The sequence below is a fragment of the Mauremys reevesii genome, linkage group 2 (assembly GCF_016161935.1).
Source record: "Mauremys reevesii isolate NIE-2019 linkage group 2, ASM1616193v1, whole genome shotgun sequence".
NCBI classification, from domain to species: domain Eukaryota; kingdom Metazoa; phylum Chordata; order Testudines; family Geoemydidae; genus Mauremys; species Mauremys reevesii.
The window spans coordinates 45935893-45944595 of NC_052624.1; positions in this window are offsets into that span (position 1 = coordinate 45935893).

Below are 8703 nucleotides of genomic sequence, written 5' to 3' on the forward strand. Positions count from 1 at the left end.
TGAAGAGCAACCAGCCAGACTGTGGCGAGAAGCACTAAGTTTTTAAGGGCACTGAATGTTAAGATCAGCTTAGAATGCATTTTGGTTTTATTTCACTTGACCAAATCTGACTTGTTATGCTTTGACTTATAATCACTTAAAATTTATCTTTGTAGTTAATAAATGTGTTTGTTTATTCTACCTGAAGCAGTGCAATTGGTTTGAAGCATGTCAGAGTCTCCCCTTGGGATAACAAGCCTGGTACATATCAATTTCTTTGTTAAATGGATGAACGCATATAAACTTGCAGCGTACAGCAGGCATAACTGAACACTGCAAAATGGAGGTTCCTAGGGTTGTGTCTGGGACCGGAGATATTGGCTAGTGTCATTCGGTTGCTTACATGCCAGAGGCTGTGCGTGAACAGCCCAGAGGTCGGGATTCTCACAGCAGAGCAGGGTAAGACTGGTTCCCAGAGTCAAGGATTGGAGTGACCTAGCAGATCACTGGTCCAGATAACACCAGAGGAGAATGTCACACAAGCACAAAATAAGTCCTATAGGTCCTAGGGCATTTGTAGGATGTGTAGTAGCTTAGTTGGGGGGGAGCAGGGAGAGTGGCCGCTCCCCTGAGCACTCACTCGGCGCTTCCCAGCACATCCGGGTCTTCGGCAGCACTCACTTTGGGCTCCGCTGCGTATATCTTGCTGCGGCGGCTCCTGCGGCCGGTGCTTCTCCTGCTCCCCATGCCCTCGCTTTGTGGCAGCTGGGTGACGCTCCTCCCTGTGCCCGCTGGGGGGCGCCTGCTACCTTGTGGCTCTGGCTGCGCTTGACTGAGGACTAATCCAGCACGGGTTTGCAACAGGAAGCTCCGGGTCTTTGGTGGCAATTCGGCGGCGGGTGCTTCAGTTGCTCTGGGTCTTCGGGGGCAATTCGGTGGTGGGTAATTTGGTGCGGCGGGTTCTTCAGTCTTCAGCTTTTTCTTTTTTTAATTCGGTGCTTCGCAGCGGGTGGCACCATTTTTATGTGTTCGCTCCTCCTGCTCTTAGAACCTGGCTATGTCACTGGGGTGACTATGAATCCCTGAAAACCATTAGTCTCCATTTGCATGGTCTGACTTAACCATTGGTTTGTTTTGCCCCAGTTTATATAAACTTCATAGACTGGCCCCTTCAAGGAGCATCAGCCAGTTGAGCAAATGATACTGACAGTGAGCTGATTAAGTGGTTATTCTGCTCGATCACCATGCCCCAGCTTGATAATACTGCCACCTTGGTTTCCATAAGCCTTTTAGAGCAGTGCTTCTCAAAGTCAGTCTGCTGCTTGTTCGGGGAAAGCCCCTGGCAGGCTGGGCCAGTTTGTTTACCTGCCGCATCCGCAGGTTTGGCCGATTGCGGCTCCTACTGGCTGCGGTTCACCAGTCCAAGCCAACGGGGGCTGCAGGAAGGGTGGCCAGCACGTCCCTCGGCCTGCGCTGCTTCCTGCAGCCCCCATTGGCCTGGAGCAGCAAACCGCAGCCAGTGGGAGCCGCAATTGGCCAAACCTGCAGATGCAGCAGGTAAACAAACCGGCCCAGACCGCCAGGGGCTTTCCCCGAACAAGCAGCGGCCCGACTTTGAGAAGCAGTATTATCAAGCTGGTATTCATGATACTAAATACCACTACATGAGTATGTATTTATTACAAGCTGTTTTAAAAACCAGTGTCACTTAACTTTCCAGAGTACATGGTAATGTATCACTAGTGTTATGACTTAATTCCTACTTAGCCATAAAGATAGATAAAAAAATGTTTGCTGTAAATGCCACAGGACTGTATATAGACATCATAGTGTACTGGGAGAATCCCTATATATCCTTCCAGGGCCGTCCCTAGGGGTGTGCGGGGCCTGAGGCGGAAGTGACGAATCCGTCACTTCTGGGACCAACCGCGCTGGCCAATCACACTGGCCTGCGGGGCCCCTCAAAGTGCGGGGCCTGGAGTGGTCGCCCCGATTTGCTGTACCCAAGGGACAGCTCTGTGTCTTTCAATGCTTTCTAATTTAGACAAATCAGTAGCCCAAGTGTTACATCTACTAAGAGACATTCCATAAAAGTAAAAATTCAACTTGATATTACGGAAAAGTTGGGAGTTATTGAAAAAAATAGAACAAATTACAGCCTGGCTTTATTCTAGGATTCTATTATAATGCCAAATAAAAGAATTGATATGAACTGAAGAAAAGCCAGGCATGTTCAATAACTACTTCTGTTCTATATTTGGAAAGAAGCAGAATGATGTGATGTAACACATGAGGATGATGGAGTACTTTCCAGTCCATTAGTAACTAAAGAAATTGTTAACAGCATTTACTAGAGAGAAACATTTTAAAATCATCTGTCTGGATAATTTGCACCCAAAAGTTCTAACAGAGTTGGCTGAGGAGGTCAATGATATTAATTTTTAATAAATCTTGCAATACCATGTAAATTCCAGAAGACTGGAAGAGTGCTGATTTCATACCACTATTCAGAAAGGCATGTAGTGTGAGCTGAGTAATTACAGGCTGTTTAGCTTGGCATCAGTTCCCACAAAAATAATGAACAAAGCCCATATGGGATTCAATTATTAAAGAATGGGAATATAATTAGTGCATAGTTTTCTGAAAAATAGGTCTTGTTAAAGAAACCTGATTTCATTTTTGGATGGGATTACAGTTATGGTTGCTAAAGATAACTGCATAGACAGGGGCGGCTCTAGCCATTTCACCGCCCCAAGCACGGCGGCATGCCGTGGGGGGCGCTCTGCCGGTCCCGCGGCTCCGGTGGACCTCCCGCAGGCGTGCCTGCGGATGCTTCACCGAAGCCGCGGGACCAGCGGACCCTCCACAGGCACGCCTGCGGGAGGTCCACCGGAGCTGCCTGCCGCCCTCCCAGCGACCGGCAGAGCGCCCCCCGCGGCATGCCGCCCCAAGCACGCGCTTGGCGTGCTGGGGCCTGGAGCTGCCCCTGTGCATAGATGTACTATATTTAGACTTCTGTAAGACATTTAACTGAGTACCACACCACATTCTTACTAAAAAATTAGCACTATACAATATCAATAAAACACAGTAAATGGATTAAGAACTGGCTGACTGATAGATCTCAAGAAGCAGTTAATGAGAAATCATCATCAAATGAGGGCATTTCTCATGGGGTTCCATAGGGATTAGTTCTAGGTCTGATATTCAATATTTTTGTCAATTATCTGGAAGTAAATATAAAATCACTGCTGATAAAAAAAAAGTCTGAGTATCTTCACAGGGAGAAAGTACTGCATATTAAAAAGACTTTAATTTAGCAGGGAAAAGGATAACAAGATCTAATGACTAGAAGATGAAGCGAGACACATTCAAAATTAGAAATAAGGCACACATTTTAGAACAGGGACATGTTAGCTGAGGCAAATTGTAAACCAATGGCTTTGAACAAGCCATTAAATTTAAGTGAATGCCATTTGATATTAGCTCTGCTCCTTAGTTTTTTTCAGATTAACTGCACATATCTTTGAGGGACCACAAGCATAAGTGCTGGAACTAATGGTGCTAAGTGTGTTTCTGCTCCCTCCCCCCCCACCCCCCCGTCTTGAAATGGTTTCCATCATCTACAGAGTTTACAGTTTGGTTCAATGGCTTTCAGCATCCCCACTATTCAAATTGTTCCAGCACCTCTGCCTACTAGGTGTTGAAGTTATATGTACAATGTTTTAATGTCGAATAAGGTTTGAGGCAACCCACAGTCAGATGAGGGCTGCAGACTCAGGTGCCATGACTCATCCCTGTAACACAGCCTGCAGTGACTCATCGCTCAGGCATGGTGCAGCAATCTATCCTGGGGCAGAGCCTGTGTCAGTTGACCCCCCAGGCACAGGTATTTAACAGAGCCAACCAGAGCTATACATTAGTCTGTACAGCAACACTACTCTCCCAGGAACCCTCTTGCTGCCTCACAATGTTACAGACTCCCTAGGCCTCCAGCCTGCCCTTGATCTGGTTCCTGCCCCTGCCCCAGTCTTGCCCCAGCCTGCTTCAGCCTTGTTACTAATTTGCTCCAACCCTGCACCTGCCTCCTGACCCCCAGATTCTCAGACTGACTCCAACCTGGCTTCACCCTTTGGCTTGCACCCAGATTATGATCCAGGTTTGGCTTGTTTATGGTCTCTGACCTTGGTTCTGACCCAGACCCTGGTTTCAGCACTGCCTTTAGCCCACTCCTGACTCTATGGCAGATTTCGACCCTCGTACCTGTCTTCCACCACAGCTCCAACCACTGATAACTACCAATAACATTTAAATATATCCAACATTGGTTTGTCATAAATGGATACAAATTGAGCAAAAATGGCTTATTTGCTTATCCAGATAAAGCAAAAACAGTTTCAATGCTCATTCCCTAATGTAAAGTGGATCTACAAATTATTTGGCAAAATTCATTCCACATCTATCTAGGGCCAATAAACCTTTACATGAATTTCTGGAAAATGACATTGGCACTGTAAAAAAACAAATAGCCATTTGAACAGTTAAGAACACTAAATACAATCATCAGTATGCCAATTTAAAAATATGATATTTTAACTATGATATTTGCATTATCAGTAGATGCATCTTCTGAAGGATTGGCTGCATCTTATTCAGGAATGGCAGCATGTTGTATTCACATCTAGACTCTGAACATGGTTGTAAGAAATTATGCCCAAAGTGAGAACAAGCTGTTTGGTTGTCGGAATGTCCATCACTGGAAAGTTTATTTAAACAAACCTTTATCTTTAGCGCAATCTACCAGTTCCATGTGGAATATAAATTGGGTAAGGAACTGCATGCAGGGCTAATGTTAGCAGACAGTAAGCCATTCAGCACATGTGATCACTTCCTAAGAGCACAAACAAAATGCTGATGCAGGATACTGAAATTCCAGAGACGAGGACGAAGGCTAGGAGGGAATGTATGTGAATTTGGCAAATAAATTGATTTACTGTTAACTGATTGCTACTCCAAATTCATGATAATTTCAGAACTCACATGCACAAGTCATGGTATATTAAAGGTTCTAATTACTAGTTGAATGGGATGTTATATTATATTATTATTATTACTACTACTGCTTTGAGTGGTCAAATGCAGATTTCAGGCATTCCCTAAACTCATCAATCCCTCACTAAAATATCAACAGTTTAACATGGTGAGTGACAGAGCAATTTAGATACTGAAAGTCTTTTAAAGAAAGTTAAAAATGACAATACAGATTCATATCTAACTCTGTTGGTCTGTAGAAATACACCAGGAAGAGCATAATGACAGAGTCTGTATCTGTGCCAGTGAAATCGTATTATTAACTTTAATACTATTAAGGTTGCTAAAAGCAGAGATGATGATGTTGATTACAGCAGTTTAGAGCCCCAAATTGGAATAGGACCCCATTGTGCTGGGCATTATAAAGACACAGGGTGAGAGACAATCCCTGCCCCAAAGATCTTACAATCTAAATAGGCAAGAGGTAAGAGGTGAAACTGAGGCTCTTGGATGGATCTGGGCACAGGAGTGCTGGTAAGAAGTCAAAGATCAGATTTTCAAAGCTATTTAGGTACCTAAAGATACAAGTAGGTCCCTAATGGGATTTCAAAAGTGCCTAAACAGATTAGGTGTCTAAATCCTATTGATCTCAATGGGAGTTAGGTGTCTAACCAGCTTAGGTTATTTTGAAAATCTGCATTAGCCACCTATTTGTATCCTGAGGTACCAAAATATCTTTGAGAATCTGGTGCTGAGCGCTCAGTGTATCTGTGCAGGAGAGGCTGGGCCTGACTGGAGGCTGTTCCTCAGGGCTTCTCTAAATTACACTAGTGGGGGCTGTTCCACCTATCTGGGGTCAATGAAGTGCAGTAGTTCTCTGGCCACACTCTCTCTCCTTGGCTATGCCTCCAACATATCCCCTATGCTGGAAGTGGGAGGAGTAGAGCTAACTATACTGGCTGTATGCCACCTGGTTATTCCCCTAAAGCCAGGGGAACCCCTAACCCACCAGTTAAGATGGATGCCCCTCTGTTTTCTTCTGTTGGTGTGGTGTAAACAAGTGGGAACACTGGGAAGGAGCCCAGGATCTAGCCCTGAGACTTTATTTCCTGGGCTTCTGCTCTCAGGGAGATAAAAATCAGTCCCACTCTCACATGACAAGTTCAGTGTTTGCTGGTTCCAGTGGTGCCAGTTATAGGAGTCATTGCAAACACTATCTTCACCAGCATTGCTAGGTCTAAGTAGCACTTACCTGAAGTTTCAAGATAAACAGCATGGACTGTCTCATGTTTGTGTCCATCTCCTCAGTTATGAAAATTATCCTGATACTGAAATAAAGGAATGAAATAACCCATAATCTAAACTAACGAAGTGACTTTAGAAAGTATTTCAGAATACACAGACCTGCTATATAATGTTATTTCCAAGATGCTATCCAATTTAGAGGAAACAAAGTACCTAAAAAGAGAGGACACAGGGAAAGGTACATGTTACTCTTATGGGAGTGACAATGCTAATATCAATGAGCATTGTATTGTGAATGAGACATTTCCAGAAGTCTCCCCAGACTGTCTGAGCTGTATGCTTGTGCAGTTCGTGAAAGGGCTGTAGCCTTCTGTTCAGTCAGCCCATCTCTGCCATTACATTCCTCTCAGCCCTCTGCTGTAGTGCTGGCCTATTTACCACAGTGCGGGGGCCTGCCTTGAAGTCCAGTTACTGCTGCTTGTGAGCAGGGCCGGCTTTAGGACGGGCGGGGCCCTATTAGAAAGAGCTGCAGCAGAAATGCCGCCGAAGACAGTGGCAGCAATTCGGCGGCAGCTCAATCGGTTGCCGCTGTTTCCAGCGGCACTTCTTCCGGACGCTGCGGGGCCCGATTCCCGGGAATCGTTGGAATCGCCCTAAAGCCGGCCCTGCTTGTGAGCTCCCTCTGGGAATATGCATATCGTTTGAACAGTGGGGAAGCCAGCTGCTTCCCCATGAAAGGTGAAAGTGCTATTCTGATAGTGATCCCTGGCTCAAGGAGATTTGCTGATGAAGTATTGTTGTGTGTTTCATTTTGCAGTGCTCCAGATGTCCCAAAAGAACCACCACCACTGGAGTGTAACTACTATAAACAATTCATCCAGAATTCCCAGTAACCTGAAAATTCAGCATCATAATGAGATTCTTAAAGAAATCCATAAAATGAAATCTGTTATGATTTGACATGCTGGGATTTATTACAGTTAGCACTATACAGGATTTAAACAGGTGTTTATGGATCAGGATAAAAGTTGAAATGAGCAGTGTGTATATCACTACAAAGGAACAAACAAGGAAAAAGTGGTGTGGTAAGTCAATAGAGGAAATATATATTTTTTAAAAAAGTAAAGAACTCCATGATATTTTATCAAGCATGAAATGGCGTTTAAACAAAACAGGAGAATTTGCTGAAGTAATGTTTCAGTAAGGAAGGAAATACCATTGACTTTATTACAGCTGCCTAATGTTTTCCATGAACTGCAGAAAATAAGTTATTGTATCTTAGTGACCTACCATAACAGCTGACTGCTTGCACTTGATGGAAAAATTATTTGTGCCTACTAAAAGTTAACTATTTAACTTCTAAACTGTCATGCCTCCGGCCTCATCTTTGATTCCTTTGCATTCAGTTTTGAGCTGGCTTGTGAGCTGTTTACCTGAGATTTGAACTCTAATGATTGTCTATTTCTATATAAAGTTCTTTTGTGGAAAAGAAAGATCTGGATGGGACTATGTCTTTGTTGCCTTATGCTCATGTTGAGCTCTCAAATGACTAAACTCAGAAGTTCCATTTCTTCTTTAGCACTGTCACCTTATGCCATGGGCTTAAATAAAAAGGAAAGTTACTGATTGTGTTTGCACATGCACATACTCTGCAGCAGCTCTAGGGAGAATATGTTGCAGAAGACAGAATTGCAGTGAAGGTTCAGAGCAGGTTGTGATGAAGAGATGAATTAAGGGGAAAATCTGAAGAAGTGGGCTTTTTATCCATGAAAGCTTATGCCCAAATAAATGTGTCAGTCTTAAAGGTGCCAGCAGACTCCTCATTGCTTTTGTGTCTACAGACTAACACGGCTACCCCTCTGATAAGGGGAAAATCAGTAATTATACTAGATGGCAACGTGGGAAACAAAGTGAATGAGGGTAGGGCAGGAAGAATGAGAACAGGAGCTTTGCCTAATGAAACTTCCCAGAAGATTTACTGCAGCTGACAAAAAAGATGTGGAGGGTAGCTGTCCTGCAACTAGCTTCAAGGGAGGTTGAATAGAGTCTATGTTGGTAATGCTGTATCATACTAATCCTGAAGGACCTGTAGCCCCACAGACATTATTTATACAGCACCACTGAAATGCAACAGCCAGTTCCTGCACCACAGCACGGAAGGAATGGATAGTTTGGACAAGGACAAGGGCAAATCTGTGCTCTTATGAAAACTGATATGGGACCCTTAAAGTCCATCCATAATGGGCAAGACCGTACACATCTCCTCTGCATGTCACCCATAGAAGTGTATTATCATTATAGAGATGCATCTACTTTGAATTTGGCTTTATACAGTATGTAAAGAGTCCTCCTTCCCCACACTTGAAAAGCAGCCACCTCTAAGATGGAAATGTGGTGCTTGATTCTTCTCTCTTACTAGTGTGAATCAGGAGGATTGCCACTGAAGTT